The sequence below is a fragment of the Rattus norvegicus genome, chromosome 6 (assembly GCF_021556685.1).
Source record: "Rattus norvegicus strain SHRSP/BbbUtx chromosome 6, alternate assembly SHRSP_T2T, whole genome shotgun sequence".
In the NCBI taxonomy this organism is placed as follows: domain Eukaryota; kingdom Metazoa; phylum Chordata; class Mammalia; order Rodentia; family Muridae; genus Rattus; species Rattus norvegicus.
The window spans coordinates 15,378,348-15,396,775 of NC_141539.1; the positions used below are offsets into that span (position 1 = coordinate 15,378,348).

General features: G+C 45.0%; 1 pseudogene; it reads left to right on the forward strand.

Moving 5' to 3' along the window:
- The first annotated feature begins 3,894 nt into the window (after window positions 1-3,894).
- On the forward strand, window positions 3,895-6,033 carry Slc25a3-ps2 (solute carrier family 25 member 3, pseudogene 2; annotated as a pseudogene).
- Window positions 6,034-18,428: the final 12,395 nt, after the last annotated feature.

Here is an 18,428-nt window from a genome sequence, read left to right on the forward strand (position 1 = left end):
TAAGAGGCAGGAGTTTTATAAATGTTGCTTGTCCAGGTTTCTTTCATGAGGAATTTCCTGGTTTTATCTACTGCCCATTTTTTCCTATGGGATTGCCACTTATTAGTTTGTAAGCGTTCTTTAGATAATAAACCTTCTGTTTATTTAATGTGTGTATGAGTGTGAGTGTGTTTATGTGTGAATGCATTATGTAAGTGTGTGAGTGGGTGTGAGTGTAAGTGTGTGAGTGAATGTGTGTATGTGAGTATGAATGTGAGATGTGTGAGAGTGAGAGTATGCGTTGAGTGTGTGTGTGTGAGTGTGTATGAGTATATGTGTGACTGTGTGTGTGAGTTGTGAGTGTGTCTGAGTGTGAGTATGTGTGAGTGTGACTGTGTATGAGAGTGTATGTGTGTGAATGTGTGTGTGTGCGTGCATGTGAGTGTGCATGTGTGATTGTATGTATGAATGAGTGTGTGAGTAAGTGTGTGAATGTGTGAATATATTGAGTATGTATGTGACTGTATGAGTGTGTGTGAGTGTGTGTGAGTATATGTGTGACTGTGTGTGTGAGTTGTGAGTGTGTCTGAGTGTGAGTATGTGTGAGTGTGACTGTGTATGAGAGTGTATGTGTGTGAATGTGTGTGTGTGCGTGCATGTGAGTGTGCATGTGTGATTGTATGTATGAATGAGTGTGTGAGTAAGTGTGTGAATGTGTGAATATATTGAGTATGTATGTGACTGTATGAGTGTGTATGTGTGTGTGAGTATATGAGTGACTGTGTGAGTGTGACTGTGAGTGTGACCGTGTGAGAGTATGTGTGAATGTGTGTCTGTATGTGTGTGGGTAGGAGTGAGTGTGCATGAGTATGCGTGTATGAGTGTATGTATGAGTGTGTGAGTGTGTTAATGTATGTGTGTGAGTGTATGAGTGTATGGGATTGTGTGTGAGTGTGAGTGTGTGTGAGTGTGTGTGTGTGAGTGTGTGTGTGTGTGTGTGTGTGTGTGTGACGTGTAGAGGTTAGAGGATGACTTGGTTGATTCAGTTCTCTCCTTTCACCATGTGGGTCCTGGGGATTAAATTCAGTTCATCAAGTTTGGAATCAAGTTCAACTCTGTAACCATGGGATGGCCTTGCCAGCTCCCAGGAAGACCTTTCTCAGCTTCAGTGTCCTCATCTGCAAACTGAAACACTAATGGTTCCGCCATGACCCGGTGGCTATGATGGTAGATGAAACTCAGACAGAGGGACCTCGTTCCCAGCATTCCTCTCCAGAGGCTCATTGTGTCTGCTGGGAAGAAAGGATGTTCCAGACAAGATAGAGAGGGGCTTCAAAGTGAGTATGCGCAACAGGAGCTGACACCGCAAAGGACGCGCCACAAACCTAACCAGGAAATGACAGAAACCTCCAGAAGTGCCAGAAGAAAGCCGGGCGAGGTATGGCTGAATCATACCACACATACAACCACTTCCCCCAAAGACTCACAAAGGTATGGGATTCTTTCTGTGAGGTCCTGGCTGGGCTGTGGTGCCCATGCCTTTGACCCCAGCACACCAGAGGCAGGGCAGGCAGATCTGTGAGTCTGAGGCCAGCCTTGGCACACAGAGAAGAAGATGCTCCTTTATTTCAGTCTTGTGGCCTCCAGAGGCTTCGACAGAATCTCCATGGGACTTGAAAGATTTTCCAGGAACACACAGCCAGAGGCAAAGATTGTAGATAGATGTCTCTGACCAAAACAGTATTTTGTTTTTAAAAGAAGGAGAGGTCAAGGCACACAAAGCAGCAAGAGATATGCGGTCTCTCCTGAAGCCCTGTGTTTAAAGAAGGGAAGGCAGAGTCCTGGAGTCCCCAGCTGCTTCCAGCTGCTACTGCCAAATCCAGCAAATAATTATATAGGACAGCCCAGCTAAATTTGAATTTTTGATAAACAATGAATAATAATAATTATTATTATTACGCCCCATGCAATACACGGGACATACTTTCCACTAGAGAAAATCACTGGTGTTGATCTGAAATTAAAGTTTAACTGGTTTTCCATATTTAATCAGACCCCCTTACACACTTGCAGGGTGTCTGGGGTCCAGCGTGGGGAGAGAGACAAGCAACAATCTCTGGAGACAGGAGAGCTTCTTCTGTTCGTTCTGTGTGCTTGGTAGTCTTAAAGACAATATGCATTCCTTTGAGCGAATGTAGCCCTCAGCCTCGGGAGGGGACAAGCTGCACATGACAGGAATGAAGGGCAGGAAAACCTCTGTAAGTGCCCGGTGCCAGTTGCCCGGCAGGGAGGTCTGGATGGCACAGGGAGGGTGGCAAAGTTTACTCCTGCATTCTTCAATTCTCCCCTTTCTTTCCCACCCCAGTTCCCAGTGGCTCTGGGGCTTCATGGTGCTGGGAGCGTTTGATAAACTTGTCCTCACCAAGTGACTTAATGTGGGATTTCCCCAGGGGCACTTTCAAGGGACAGGGAGAGCCTGAAGGCATAGCAATTGAATGGTGGAGTTCTAGACCTGGTAGCAAGGGTTAGAGGCATATCTAGCAATGGGAGCTCTTTTGGAACTCCTTGGAAAGGTACTTCTTATGCCTCCCCCCTAGGCCACTGACCCCATAAAGCCTGAAGGAATCAGAAACTCAGTGCGAATTAGCATCACACTGAACCTCCCCACCTGCCGCCTGCCGCAAACCTCTCTGGGGTTGTCCTGCTTCAGGCTGCTTCCTCCAGTCTTGGGAAGCCCTTGAAGGTCTGACAAGCTTCTATTGTTCAGACATCACAGGACTGAAGAACTCAGAGAGTCTCGGCCCTCCCGATTCCAGCCTCCCCTTGAGTGGTTTCCCACCTAGAGCTGACGGGTCTGAGGAATGCTCAGAGGCCAGCATCCAGAGACCGTGGATCCAAGCCAGGCCCTTCACACACATCCCTGTCCTTGGCTCCTTGTCGCTTTATCCTAGAAGGAATATGAGGCCTTCCACCCGACCCTCCCACATCTGCACAAGCGCCATGCGCTGTTTCCATGACAACTGGAAGCATTGCTGTAGTTTCACACCTTTAACACAATTCTCTTGCCCCCCCCCCCAAGACATTCTGCCCCCCACGCCCAGGATCCTTAAGGCTCTCTTCCAATCACATCGAGGACACACACGCTGTGCAGAACAGACCTCCTTTCTGTTGGCAGCTAAGAATCTTCCTGCCACCTTAACTCGAGGGCATCAATGAAGGGCCTACTCTTTGATTTTGGATTTTTAAAAAATATCCATATGGTGAGCTTTAATGCAACAGAGTGTGGCAATTACAGAAGTCTTTGGTCCAGCAGAAGCTGTGATAGGCACTGGAGTCTGGAGGGGAGAACTTGGCCCAAAGGCCTGTATGTGGAGATGTGATTATTCTTCAAGTAGGACTTAATGAGGAGGCAGATCTCCAAATATTTCATATGCGGATTACAGCCAATTATTGGATTATACCAGAGGCCAGCATGCTGGCTCCCCTCTGGCCATCCCCACATCTTGAACACACAAATGGCAAGAAATAAGGGACAGAAGAGGGAGGCCCAACTGAGGGGAACCAGGAGTAGAGGCTTGGAGAACAGAGGGACCACTCCTCCTGCTCCGCTCCTCAGCTGCCTTAGCTCGTTTCTGCTTGCTGATAGCATTAGTCTGGGGTCCACTCTGCGCCTCATCCAGGTGGCTGGCCAGACATAGATGTGGCTGTTTCACTGTCCCCTTCATGCCGATCCAGCTCTGTTTGTCACTACTAGAGCAGCCCTACAGTCACAACGTGAAAGGAATATAACTTCCTCCATAGTTGGGAGTGGGCAGACATAGGATTATAAAAACCTAACACTAGATATTTTAGATCTTGGCAAAATAATCTTGTTTATTGACCTAGAAAGAGAAAGGCCTAGCCTGCGTCACAGTGATGCTGCGCGAAGGGCACGGATCTTGGAGCTCAGAGGACATTCAGCCTCTGTGGGCCACAACCTTGCTCAGCGAGCGGTTGGGTGTTCGCCATCATAGGAGGTTGTTTTCGGCCCTAGCGCACCTGGCGCGGGCAAACCCCTTCAACGCGCCACATCTGCAGCTCATGCACGGTGTGTCGGGTCCCCGAAGTGCCCGCCCCGGGTCTGGCCGCCGCCGTGGAAGAGTACAGTTGTGAATTTGACTCCATGAAGTATTATGCACTGGGTGGCTTTGGTGGCATCTTAAGTTGTGGGCTGACACACGCTGCTGTTGTTCTCCTGGATTTAGTAAAATGCTGCATGCAGGTGGACCCTCAGAAGTACAAGGTCCTATTTAATAGTTTCTCCATTACATTGAAAGAAAATGGCGTTCGCAGTTTGGCTAAAGAATGGGCCCCAACTTTGATTGGCTATTCCATGCAAGGGCTCTGCAAATTCGGCTTTTATGAAGTCTTCAAAGCCTTATAAAGAACATACTTGGTGAGGAGTACACCTATCTGTGGTGCACATCACTGTCTCTAGCTGCTTCTGCCAGGGCTGAGTTCTTTGCTGACATTGCCCTGACTCCTATGGAAGCTGCTAAAGTTCAATTCAAACCCAGCCTGGTTATGCCAACACACTGAGGGAAGCTGTCCCCAAAACGTATTTTAAAAAAGGCTTTCAGAAGCTGGAAAGAACCTAGATGCCCTTCAACAGAGGAATGGATACAGAAAATGTGGGACATCTACACAATTGAATATTACTCAGCTATCAAAAACAATGACCTTATGAAATTCATAGGCAAATGGATGGAACTGGAAAATATCATGCTGAGTGAGGTAACCCAATCACAGAAAAACACATGGTATGCACTCATTGATAAGTGGATATTAGCCCAAATGCTCGAATTACCCTAGATGCACAGAACACATGTAACTCAAGAAGGATGACCAAAATGCGAATGCTTCACTCCTTCTTTAAAAGGGGAACAAGAATACCCTTGGCAGGGAATAGAGAGGCAAAGTTTAGAACAGAGGCAGAAGGAACACCCATTCAGAGCCTGCCCCACATCTGGCCCATACATATACAGCCACCAAACTAGATAAGATGGATGAAGCAAAGAAGTGCAGGCTGACAGGAACCGGATGTAGATCTCTCCTGAGAGACACAGCCAGATTATGGCAAATACATAGACGAATGCCAGCAGCAAACCACTGAACTGAGAATAGGACCCCCCATTGAAGGAATCTAGAAAGGACTGAAAGAGCTTGAAGGGGCTCGAGACCCCATATGTACAACAATGCCAAGCAACCAGAGCTTCCAGGGACTAAGCCACTACCCAAAGACTATACATGGACTGACCCTGGGCTCCAACCTCATAGGTAGCAATGAACAGCCTAGTAAGAGCACCAGTGGAAGGGGAAGCCCTGGGTCCTGCCAAGACTGAACCCCCAGTGAACGTGATTGTTGGGGGGAGGGTGGCAATGGGGGAGGATGGGGAGGGGAACACCCATATAGAAGGGGAGGGGGAGGGGCTAGGGGGTGTTGGCCTGGAAACCAGGAAAGGAAATAACAATCGAAATGTAAATAAGAAATACCCAAGTTAATAAAAATTAAAAAAAAACATTAAAAAAAAAAAAGAAGGCTTTAACTGCGTTCTACAAGGGTGTTGCTCCTCTGTGGATGAGACAGATCCCATACACTATGATGAAGTTTGCCTGCTTTGAACACACTGCTGAAGCTTTGCACCCATTTGTGGTTCCTAAGTCCTGAAGTGAGTGTACAAAGGCCAAAGAGCTGGTTGTGACGTTTGTGGCAGGTCACATAGCTGGAGTCTTTTGTGCGACTGTCTCTCACCCTGCTGACTCTGGTCTCTGTGCTGAATAAAGAGAAAGGCAGGACTGCCTCTCAGGTCCCGCAGAGGCTTGGCTTTAGAGGTGTGCGGAAGGTTCTCTTCCCCCAATCATCATGGCTGGCACTCTGACTGCCTACAGTGGTTCATCTCTGTCTGTGTGAAGGTCTACCTCAGGCTCTGTCGCCCTCCTCCACCTGAGATGACCGGGTCTCTGAAGAAGAAGCTTGGGTTAACTGAGCAGACACATCAAAGTAGCACGGACTGAATCTGCTTGCTGATCAGTGTGGAAAGTGCGAAGGAACTTTTATATATTTGACAGTGTAGGAAATGTCTGGTCCTGGTATAATTACTGTAGTCCCCCTGCTTGAAGAAAGAGTTTCAAATGTACTGCTAAATAAACCCATCTATTCACGGAAAAATAAAAAAAGGAAAAAGGAAAAGAAAGAGAAAGGCCTGCTGGAGTTGGGTTCTAAGCCCAAGAACAGGATAGGTGATAGTTTCTGGACTTAGGCTCCTGGATGTTTGAGATTTGGTCTGTTCTTTGACTTTCCTGGATGTTCAGAAACTGCTAGATAATTCCCTGTGCACACCCAGAGGCCTTGCATGATGGGCGAAGGGCTGGAGGGCTGAGGGAACATCTCCACCATTCCTCACCTGTACTTTCTCCTCTTCATTGTCTCTGCTCTTCCTTGACTGCGAGGCCAGAGGGCAGCTCACATGTCAAGTCGCCCTTACATAATCCTGTAAGTACTTGTGATCAGAGAGGAAAATCTCCAGTGGTCTTCACTCAGTGTCTTTGGATTGAAAAAGAAATATTTGTTTTAGTCGTAGATTCTAAAATGCAACCTAGGGCTACTATTCCCTGTAAGGTGTCCCATGTAGAGGCAGGATAGGGTGCTAAGGCATTGGGTGCTAGTGCGGTTGTGGGCGTTCTGTTTGGAGTGACAAACCCCCCAGGGCAGGATTATTTCCCCTGATCTACTTAGCTCAGCATCAGTCAGTTTCCACCAAATCCCCTCGAACAACTTGTGTAGAAATGAGCTGAGGCTTTCAGGTTGTGAGGCAAAGCCCAACTCCTCCTTCGAAGAAGAGTAAAGCTTTCAAAGAAAGACTGAACCCAAACCTTCATGGATCTGCCTTGCATTCCAACTCCCTTGAAACCACACACACACACACACACACACACATACACCATACACACCACACACACACCATACACACCACACACACACCATACACACCACACACACACACACCATACACACCACACACACACACACCATACACACCACACACACCACACACACACACACCATACACACCACACATACACATACACCATACACACCACACACACGCATACCATACACAATACACACCACACACACACGCACACCATACACAATACACACCACACACACACATACACCATACACCACACACACACGTACACCATACACACCATACATACACACATACACACCACACACACACACTATACACACCATTCACACCACACACACACACCATACACCACACACACACACATACACCATACACACCATACATACACACATACACACACCACACACACACATACCATACATACCCCCAAACCCACAAATATACCATACACACATACCACAACACACATCACACACACACATCACATACCACACATACACTACACATACCATACACATACATATATACATCACTCACAACCCCCAAAACAACAACCTTTCTTTTCTTTTTTTTTATTAACTATTTTATTTACTTACATTTCAAATGTTGTCCCCCTTCCCTGTCTTCCCTCTGCAAACCCTCATCCCATCCCCCTGCCCCTTTGCCTCTAAGATGGTGCTCCCACACCTACCCACCCCCTCATGCCTCTAGCGTTCTCTATGCTGGACAACAAGCCTCCACAGGACCAAGGATGCCAGACAAGGCAGTCCTGGGCTACATATGTAGCTGGAGCCATGGACCCACCCACGTATAACCTTTGGTTGATGGTTTCATCCCTGGGAGCTCTGTGGAGTCCAGTTAGTTGATATTGAGCAACAACCTTTTATTATCAGAGTGGCATGCACTCAAGTATCTGCTCTGTGCCTGTATCATGTTTGACATTAATGATTAGGCTCAGCTGCCAAGGACCAGCCTCGGCTAGGTCTGGGCTCCTGAGATGGGTGTCTGGGAGCAGTGAAAACAAATGACTCAAAGTCAAATCGTGGGCCAAGCTGATCTCTTGCATTCTCTCTCTGTGTCTGTCTGTCTTGCATTCTCTCTGTGTGTCTGTCTGTCTGTCTCTCTCTTCTCTCTCTCTCTCTCTGTCTGTCTGTCTGTCTGTCTCTGTGTGTGTGTGTGTGTGTGTGTGTGTGTTCTTTTTCTCTGTATGTGGTGTGGTGTCTGTATTTTCTCTCTTTCTCTGTGTGTGTTCTTTTTCTGTGTGCATGTTCTCTCTCTCTCCCTCTCCCTCTCTCCCTCCATTCTCTCTCTCTCTCTCTCTCTCTCCCTCTCTCTCTCTCTCATTGTGTGTGTGTGTGTGTGTGTGTGTGTGTGTGTTCTTTTTCTCTGTATGTGGTGTGGTGTCTGTATTTTCTCTCTTTCTCTGTATGTGTTCTTTTTCTGTGTGCATGTTCTCTCTCTCTCTCTCTCTCTCTCTCTCTCTCTCATTGTGTGTGTGTGTGTGTGTGTGTACGTATTCTGCTCTGCTCTAGGCAGAGCTTTCTTGCTTGCTATTCTGAAAACTCTCTGGTTGAGACAATTCTCTCTGCTGGTAAAAATCCTAAAAGCTCTCTGGAGAGCTCAGGGGTTTTCCTGCTAAAGTCAGAAAGGCTGCTATGAAAAAGTTCTTGGGTCTCCTGATAGCATCTGGTAACCCCAGCTCCTTCATTCTTAAGCAACAGCAAGCACACATTTTCTTTTAACATTGCAAAAAACTTCAGAGATTTGCCTGCCTCTGTTGAGCACAAACAATAAGCTAGCTGGGTGAGCCCCATGTCCTGAAATTACCGTTTTTACTACACCTGGACCTAAATTCAGATGACCTTGAACTCAGGAATCAGTCTGAATTTGTCTTTGTATCTTTCTGACAAGCTGGCTCATAGGGCAGCTACCTCTGTTCCTTTAAATTTGTGAAGCCACTCATATAATTTATATTGCATTCTAATTTCTTGAGAAATTATGTGCTTTTGAATCTATGTTTTTAGAGTTCTTTCCCACAGTCTTAAGGGCTGTCCTGTAGGTCCTAACGCTCACCACTTTGCTGAGACATAGCTATACTTCGTTTCCTGACTCATGCTGTCTCTGATTGTCACGGAGTCATTAACATTAACAGTGAGGACATTACTCAGAGGAATGAGAAATATGTACATTAATATACAGAAAAGCCTAAGGCCACAGCAGCCCTCGACACTCATAGAGGCCCATGTCTACTGGCCCTGTCCCAGAGGCAGGAACCATGTCATTCTGTCCGCACCAAAGTCATGCTGTACCTGGCACTCAGTGAACATACAGTCACATAAGGGAGGCAGAGGCTCAAATCTGACATCAAAATAGAAGGTGGGGGGCTGGAGAGATGGCTCAGTGGTTAAGAGCACTGACTGTTCTTCCAGAGGTCCTGAGTTCAATTCCCAGCAACCACATGGTGGCTCACAACCATCTGTAATGGGATCTGATGCCCTCTTCTGGTGTGTGTGTGAAGACAGCAACCATGTTCTCACATACATAAAATAAATAAATCTTTAAAACAAAAGACCAAAACAGAAGGTGATACGGGCATGAGAAATAATGAGTGAGACCAGATCCGGGAAATCACAACAAGGAATCCTATTTCACAGAGGGGAGCAGGCAGAGGTCACCAGCAACGTAAAAAATGCCATCTTTCTGTGTCTGGATCAGAGGACTCCATGAGGACCTCTCAGCCCGTTCTCTGCCATGGTACCTTCTGTCCATCAACAGGTCACCCAAGCTACTGACATCTCAGTACCAGCCACTCAGGATGGGAAGACAAAGATCATCTGTCCTTGCAGTTGATGTAGTCCTAGTCATGGTGACCAGTCACTCTAACGCAGGAGATGCTGCCTGGAGGGATCATGCTACATCAGAGTCTAGGATGAAAACTGATTGCTACACAGGGCTCTATTTTAGGGCCAAAGTCTCCATTAGAGCATTGAGAGACTCTGATCAAGTCACCACACCTCCGAGTTTCACATTCTTCACCTGAAGTGACATTAATAACAGCGCTTGTCTCGCAGGCTTGTTCTGAGAAGCTAATGGAGCAGCCAGGCCTTGGTAACCCATGAAGTGTCATGTAAATGTGAATTATCATTCACTATAAAGTGATTATTGTTTGGCAGTTTCTCAAAAGTTAAACATAGAATTACCATATGATCGAGTAATTTCACTCCTGGTACACTCAAAAGAATTGAAAATGTATTTTCGACAGATACTTGTGTATCAGTGTTCATAGCAGTATGGCTCATAATAGGTAAAAGCAAAAATAACCCCGTGTCAAGTGAATGAGCCCGTGGTATGTACATACCATGGGATGCCGTTCAGTTTTAAGCAAGAATAAAAATTTGATATATGGCGCACACGGCTGAACCTTGAAATGCTAGGTGAAATACTCCAGACATCCAGGCGCACGCAGAAGGGAAACTGTGTTCAGATTCCACACAGGGAAGCCACGGAGAGCAGACACATTCTTAGCGAAAGAGCACAGTCAGATGGAGATTGCTAGGAGGAGTTAGTGTCTAACAGGCACTGGGCTACGAAGCTCTAGGCTAGGAGAAAGTAAGTGGAGCAGGTCCATCATGAACTCTCACCTGGACAAGCTCTGGGCTATGAAGGAAGGTGGAGTCACTGTTGAAAACAAATCCAGATGAAGGAGTTGGAGGAACAGTAGATGGAGAAGAACCAGAACTGTCAACAAAGGTGTAGAGGAAATGGTCAAGGTCAATGGAACGAGGGTATAGGTTAGGAAAGTATAAAGAAAATATTCTTCAGACCCTGGATAAGTCATACAGAGAGGTTAAATATGGAGAGGGACCTACACATGTTAGGCTGAATCCAATCCAAGATGGCTGCCACACCAAGCAGAGGCAATCGTGGTGATTCCAGGTTCTTTCTAAAAACCCGAAATGCAATGCCTTGCGTCTATTCTTCTACCTCACAATACTCTTCTTGTACTCAGTCATCTTTGGCTACTTTATTCAGCTTTCTACTGCTGTGACAACGTACTAGAAAAAATAATTTTTTTTTTTGGTTCTTTTTTTCGGAGCTGGGGACCGAACCCAGGGCCTTGCGCTTCCTAGGTAAGTGCTCTACCACTGAGCTAAATCCCCAGCCCCAAGAGTTCTACAACTTCATCTGAAAGCTGCAAGTTGAATATTCACTTTCAGGCAGCTAAGGTAAGGGCCTAAAGTCCATGCACACAATGACACACCTACTCCAACAAGGCCGCACCTCCTAAAGGGTGACTCCCTGGGCCAAGGATATACAAACCATCATACCTCCCTTCTAGCCTACCACCCTCCAGAGGTAGTGGGAAGAAAAGATTAATAGGGCAAAAGGGGACATAGACCTATTTAGAAATAGTTCTTTGGGGTGATTGCAATCTACGTAGTCAGAATACCAGCAGTACAGTTCTCACAAATCAGCTGCAATAACTCTATACACTCACAATCACTATTTGATCCAGAAGAAACTGCAAGACTCTGCCAATTGGACGGAGTCTGAGTGGTAAGAAGTCGCTGGAGTATCATGAGAAGTTCTTGGGTGCATTTCTCTCTGCAAAGTCGAGACAAATGATGATCAGCAAAGAAGGCAAAGCGATCCTATGCTGCATCATCCACTGTCTGTTGGGTTATAGTTATAGTCTTTCCAAACATCACATGCTCTCTCAAGCATCCACTCTAACAAAACGTCCCATGCCCTTTTTTCAGGCAGCTTCCATAAAAGCACCACAAGTCTGTTCTCAGCAAAAACATCCTCTCATAAGAGTTTCCAGAAAAACATCACATGACACAACTGAATCGCCAAAGAAACCAGAAATTTCCACTTCACTTAGGTGTGAGCACAATGGCCCTGTGTATATCTTGGGACACGTGATGGACCTGATCTGTCCAGTTTCTGAGAGCTGCATGTATCATCCTTCCTACTAGCTGAATTCATTCTAAAATGGTCTCTTAGGCAACCATGCCTTCCTTTGCCCTAGCTCTTCAAGACAAACCACAAGGTCTTCAAGTCTTTCTGTTCTGCTTTTTGTTCCTGACAGTCACTGCGAATCTGGCTAAAAGCAATTGTCAATTATCATGCCATGCTACCTTGAAATTTTCTCTGCCAGATTAACTAATCTATCACCTTGAAACTCAGCCTGATACAAAGTATTCGGACATGGAGAAAGAAAGAAACAAGGAAACAAAGAAAGAAACAAAGAAAGAAACAAGCAACCTATTGATCTCTAGTCCATACCAGTCCAGGCTTCAGTTCTATCGGAAGTCACAATGATGCCATTCCTACTCTGATCTTCTGAGGCCCCACCAAGTCACATACCAGATTCCACTTAAACAATCTTTTTCTAGTCTTTGTCTTCAAACTCCTTCTTCAACTAATTTCCAAATGTTTCTAAACCACATTGTCAGGCACTGCCACAACCCCACTTTCTATGGCTGTAACAAAATAGCTGAGAAAAACCAATCAAAGGAGAGAAGACTCATTCTGGCTTATAGCTTCAGCCATGGTCACTTGGGTCCATTATTTCTGGACCTGTGGAGATGAAAATATCATTTCATGTGGCATGCAGAGGAACCAAGATGCCCACCTCATGAAAGCAGGAAAGAGAGAGAAGCAGGAGGGGCTGGGAATAAAAATGTCCACTTCTGGAGCCTTCCCTAGTAACCTACTTCCTTCAACTGGGGAGCTTCTATTGGCTTCCTGAAATGCCATCAAATTAGTTCAGTAGACACTTTGCTGACTCTGAGCACTCATGATCCAACTGCCTTCCCCAAAGTCCATCTCGACACGAGTGCACCGGGGTCAAGCCTCAGTGCATGAGTTTTGGTGCAGAATTCAGATCCATCCCGTAACACTGGGCAAGACACCAGAGGCACTCTCAGTTCCTGAGGGCAAAGACTCAGGCTCCCGTGCCACAGAGAAAAACCAGTTTTCCTTGAATTCAAGGTCAATTTCATAACATTATAAATTCAACAAAGCCAGCTTTCCTTATCTCCTGCTGAGACCCTCAAGGCTCTCCCTCTGCCTCTCAAGACAGGAGCTGCTCTCAGGAAGTTTGCTCCTTTTTTGTGAAGTGCAACTCCCCGTGTTCTTTTTCTCCAAAGGAAGGCATTTGTATTTCGACTAGATCTGCTGCAGAAATAACCCCAAGATCAGGGAATAGGCTGAGGAGGAGTCTAGAGACAAGTGTGGTGCCTCTGGCTCTCCTGCAGTCACTTCAACCTGTGAGGCCCTCTCCTGATAACAGTCACCTCTTGCTACTCCCACTATACTCGCCTTTTCTTTTACTATCAGACATTGGCTATACATGAGGCTTTTCTTTTAATAATAAGACATCTTGATAGCAAATAGAAATTTTTCTACACACAGAGATCAAGCGAGATGACAGTGGATTAACATTTTAATTAAACACAGCAGTTCTAATCAGTTTTATCATTACGAAACTACCCAACATTTTGACATATTTCAGGTATAAATTGATAGTTCCAGTCTGATGGCAAATTGAAATAATTTTTCTGGTGATATTTGTAAGTGTTTCGTGGCAGCCAGATGGTATTCAACATCAGAGTTACGGATTCTAGACAGACCCATTCAAAATAGTAGTTCTCCAATCTTCCTTCCTCCACAGGCAGGCTTCAGGATGAACTCTCCAGAAGTTATACACACTGTGATGGAGTAATATGGTGTTTTATGCTTTGCAAGACTCATACCCAAAGGTAGCTTGTCTTCCTTGGTAGGACGTCATATAGTTCCTTCTCTGGTTGAAAGGTGCAGCAAGCAGGAGTGTCGTGAGGTTTCCTTGTTGTTTTTGTTTTGTATTGGTTTGGTTTGTTTGCTTTGCTTTGTCTGGTCTCAGCAATTATCAGTTGTCTGAGCTTGGAGGGCGGGACAGCATCACAAGACTACTGATCCTCTCAGACCCAGTTGAAGGAAGTTGTTCCTACCAGATGGAGGGAGTTGAGGTTCAGAGAGTTAGGCACTTGCACAGGAGTCATGGCTGGAACTCACAGTAGTCAAGTTCTTTCCTCTTCAAATGACTCAAAGCACAAAGTTCATGACAAAGAGGGTAAGTATTTTTCCCCTATATGCTGGGCCAAAGAAGACCCTTCACTGTGACCATCAAAAGCAGCAGGCACTAACCTAACAGAGGCAAGGTCTTTGTCACTTTCCCCTGTATCATCCCTGTCCACAGCTGTCGCCGCCCATTCATCATCAAAGCACACATCGACAATACATAGCAATAGACCATGTTTTCTGTTACACTAAATTTAATTTATATTTTCTTAATGTTAATATTACTATTGGTTTCCTGAGGTCTCACGTAGCTGAGCCAGCCTTGAGCTCCTGATCCTCTTGAATCTACCCCCTTCTTAAATGCTAAGAGTATAGTATGTATCACCACACCCAGTATAAGCCCCCCTTAATCTATTTAAGCTAAGCTAAGTATACTCTTAGTCCCAGTACCTTTAATAGTTCAATATAATATGTAACCATCTATCTTAAAGTCCTTTAAGAATCCTGAATAACTTTTCTAACCACATTAAGCAATCAGCACTTTTTAAGGAAGCTTCCCTGTCCTTTCTAGTCATATAAACTAAAACTTTCCAAAACACACACACACACACACACACACACACACACACACACACACAAGTGTCACAGTAAAATAACACACCTACCCAAATACAGTAAATGGCCATCAAAGAAAGTGTGTTTGAACCAACTTCAACTCAGAGGCTGCACGTTTTGAAAACTTTGGAACGCATCAGAGGAAATAAAATCACCCTGAGAAAACTAGCCCAGTAAATATTCCAAGCCCTTTGTAGTCTAATTATACTGCTATTGTTGCTGAGAAATGTTTAGCAATCCCATGATGGTTCAGGATGATAAAAGTCTGAAGCTGAATGATGTTTACGGATAAAAATCAAGAACTGTTCCCCGACTAAAGTTGTCTGATGCCTTTATTTAGCACATGTTTTACCTCTCAAAAAATTTTTTTATTTTGTTTATTTTTTTTCCTGGAGACTTTAACAGTCTATTTTTATTTTTTAAATTCCTAACAGGTCTCAGCTTCGTGCCACACTTGTAACACTGTGCACTAAATGTTTGTTGAGTGAATAGCAGTATTTTTTTTCCTTGCAAAGACCTATGTGTGATTCTGAAAATGAGAGAAATTCTTACTAAAAAGAAGAGCATGTGCACAGTTTTGTGCACACACTAAGCACCACTCGATCCCATACTTGAAAATAGTTAATTCTGCACCATGTAAGTTTGCTTCAATTTAAAAAAGCCGAACAAATAATATTTCATGCAGAGTATAAGCAACCTGTCCCTAAAAGTCAATACGACACATTCTTACATTTTTATATCAGCTATAAAGTACAAGAGTGTAAGAACATTTTTATGAGTAGAACGTTCCTTTTAAAATCATTACTAAATAGATAGATAAGGTTGCAAGAGAATCGTGAGGCGACATTGAAATACTTCTAGTCCTGAGGTCTTTCAGAGAAACATTTTACAGGGTTTTTCCGGACTCCGCCTGCTGCTTCATGTTGGGGTTCCCCAGTCCCTACTGGGACGAGTGCATGGATGGAGCCCCATCTCAGTAAAGTTCCATCTATTTCCCATCAAGAACATGATGTGTTGGAAGACACATCCTTACACCTCCAGCTTTCATCAGTTTAAAATCCAAGGTGGCATTTCTGAGGACCACATACTTAGAATTTTCAAAACAAGATTTTCCCTCCTTTTATAACAATGTGAAGACAAGTTGTTTTATTTTTTTAGGCAATAAAGAAAAAGAAAAACCCTTTAAATATAAATGTAATTTCTTCCGTTTGAAGACATCCTTTTCTTTTCTGACTACCAATAGCCCTTTAGTTCTACACCAAGAGGCCATCTGTGGAGGTGGATGGTCTGTGAACACCAGGCGTAGTTTTCAAGCCAGGGATATTTTAAATTGAAAAAGACAAACGACTGCACAATTGTCCTGACAAAGTGAACACATTCTGAGAAGGCTGTAGATTGGGATCTGTATCAAACATTCCTTTCTGTTTTCTGATAAATCCCACTGGGATGGCTGGGGACGAGTCCGGCCTCTCTCTCTCTCCCTCTCTCCCGTTTGCTTGCTCATTAGGTCTTTAAAGGTAAATGCAAATCCTAAATTCCTCATTAGCCCATCTTAGAAAGTAACTCAGATGTTTCTAATTTCTCCTCTGATTTATCAGACCGGTCTCTGATAACTTTTGAAAGCAGTCTATTCAAGAGTCTCAAAGACAAAGGCCTCCGTATGGAAATAAAGAGAAGTCCTCACACAAGCAGTGGAGGGGAACACACAGAGAAGTTTGGTAACTGTTGCTTCAGAATTACTTCGAGTTCTGTTCAAACCAATAGACACATTACACTGAAAATGTTTTATTCAAAAGGTCTCCGACGGAATCTAAAAAAAATAACCAAGGGCCCCTGTTACAGTTCAGGCGCCTGGTAAGCTAAAACAAATCAACAACCCTATGTAAGCTTTCCTTCAGAAGACAACAGGGGGAGGAAGATTGAGGGGAATCCAAGCTGAATAAATCACACATGGTCCTTAGCTCTGGAGAATTCTCTCACTCTGGGACTACAGCTCTCCCTGCCTGTTTTAAAATCTTTCTAACACTACTTTTGCTGTTGTTGTTGTTGTTGTTGTTGTTGTTGTTGTTGTTGTTGTTGTTGCTGTGTGCTTGTTTGCTTCCTGTCTTCACATCAATATTAACTAATCTGGGATCGTCTCAGAATGTCTCCCCATGACTGGGTGATTTAAAAAAGAATTCTATTTATCCAAATCATTATGACAATGTTACTTTTTCTCAAAAGGAGCAGGGAAAGGGCAGGAAGGGACAGAAAGGTAGGTGAGTTTTTGTGTAAAATATGACCCTATCTTATAAACAAATCCCCCCCCCCCAAAAACACCCTCCAGGAGATCTGCTAGTAAAGGCACCCCCAACTCTTCACTTTCTCATTTCCTTGATAGAAACAGAAAAAGAAAAGTGGCAGCACCAGAGAGGACATCTACAGACCCTCTTGGGTGCTCTCCTTCTGCTCCTGCCTTGGGCAAAGGACGTGTTGGGGGGAGGTGGCAACTGGCAAGGTACACCTGAGCACTTTCCAGATGTGTTCGGAGCCACTGGGTCACAATCTGGGCATTGAAACTAGTCTGTCTTCAGAAAGACTGCAGTTCCACGTGCCCTAGAATTTCCCCCATGCATCCTAGAATCTCCCATGCACCCCAAAATTCCACTGTATGTCTTTTTAAGTCCTCAGTACTTGGGGACCTCCAAGTTTGGGAGGAGGGGGAGGCTCTTTCCCAGGAAAGGCAATTACAGTTTACTATAAGGATCCACAGGAAGTGAACCTTCATGGTGATGGGGTGGTCTAGGGGATGTGAATTTGGTTTGTTTTTCTCAGAACAAACTGAGAGAAAAAACAGCCCGGATCATCTAGAAGGCCTTCTAAGGAGGGCAGTGTCCCTGGGGAAGAAAACATTTGGGCAGCTCCATTTGAAGACTCACACACAGGGTCTACTGAGAAGCCAGCTCCATCCTCTCTCAAAAGGGCTTCTGCACAAATGTTTCCTATCGGCGTCCACAAAGGTTCACAGGCACCTCCGGTCAGAGAACATTGTCTCCCCTCTACCTGGTCGGCACTGGGCTGGTCCTCTAATATGAACATGGAAAGGAACTCGGATGGAGGGACAAGGCGCTGGAAAGGGCAGCCGTCCTCTGGCTCCAAGGACCGCCTCTTTGCTTTCTGGAGACAGCTTTATGCTCCTTCCACCTGGTTCCCCGCGGGGAGTCCTGGCCCTCCTTTGGGGGTCTGTTGACTAATGAAACAGTGGGAGAAAGCACAGGTCAGCCATCAAGCAAATAATAAACATATTTGCGTTGCACGTCTGTTAAGCCTGTTTAATGGGTCGTCCTTACATGTAAATGGGTTTCCTACCCCAGCCCCCATCGCTCCACCTGTATCAACAACAATGCCTCCGCACAATTATCTTACCTTAATGAACTTAATCTTTAATTTCCCAGCTTGGCCCTGGTCCTCAGCCTCCTAACAAAGGAAGTGGAACTGTTTGAGTCCCTGTGAGCCGCCTTCTTCCAACAGCTAGGGAAACTTTAGCCACGACAAGGATTTTTGCCCCTTGTGGAACTGTCAAAAGCAATAAATATTTTTCTTTTTATTCCATCATTAGACCCTCCTAAGAATGCCTCCCTATTGTCCACTGTAATTCCCAGAGCTCTCTGGGCAGGGGCGTTATTGTGGAAAATGAATCCTGAAGTGTTAACAATCCTGCCAAAGCGGCTACACTTTTTTTTTTTCTTTCTGAGGGCGTAACGGTTAGGAATGTGTCGCCTCACCATAGCCTGCTCAGCGAAAAGAGCACTTGTG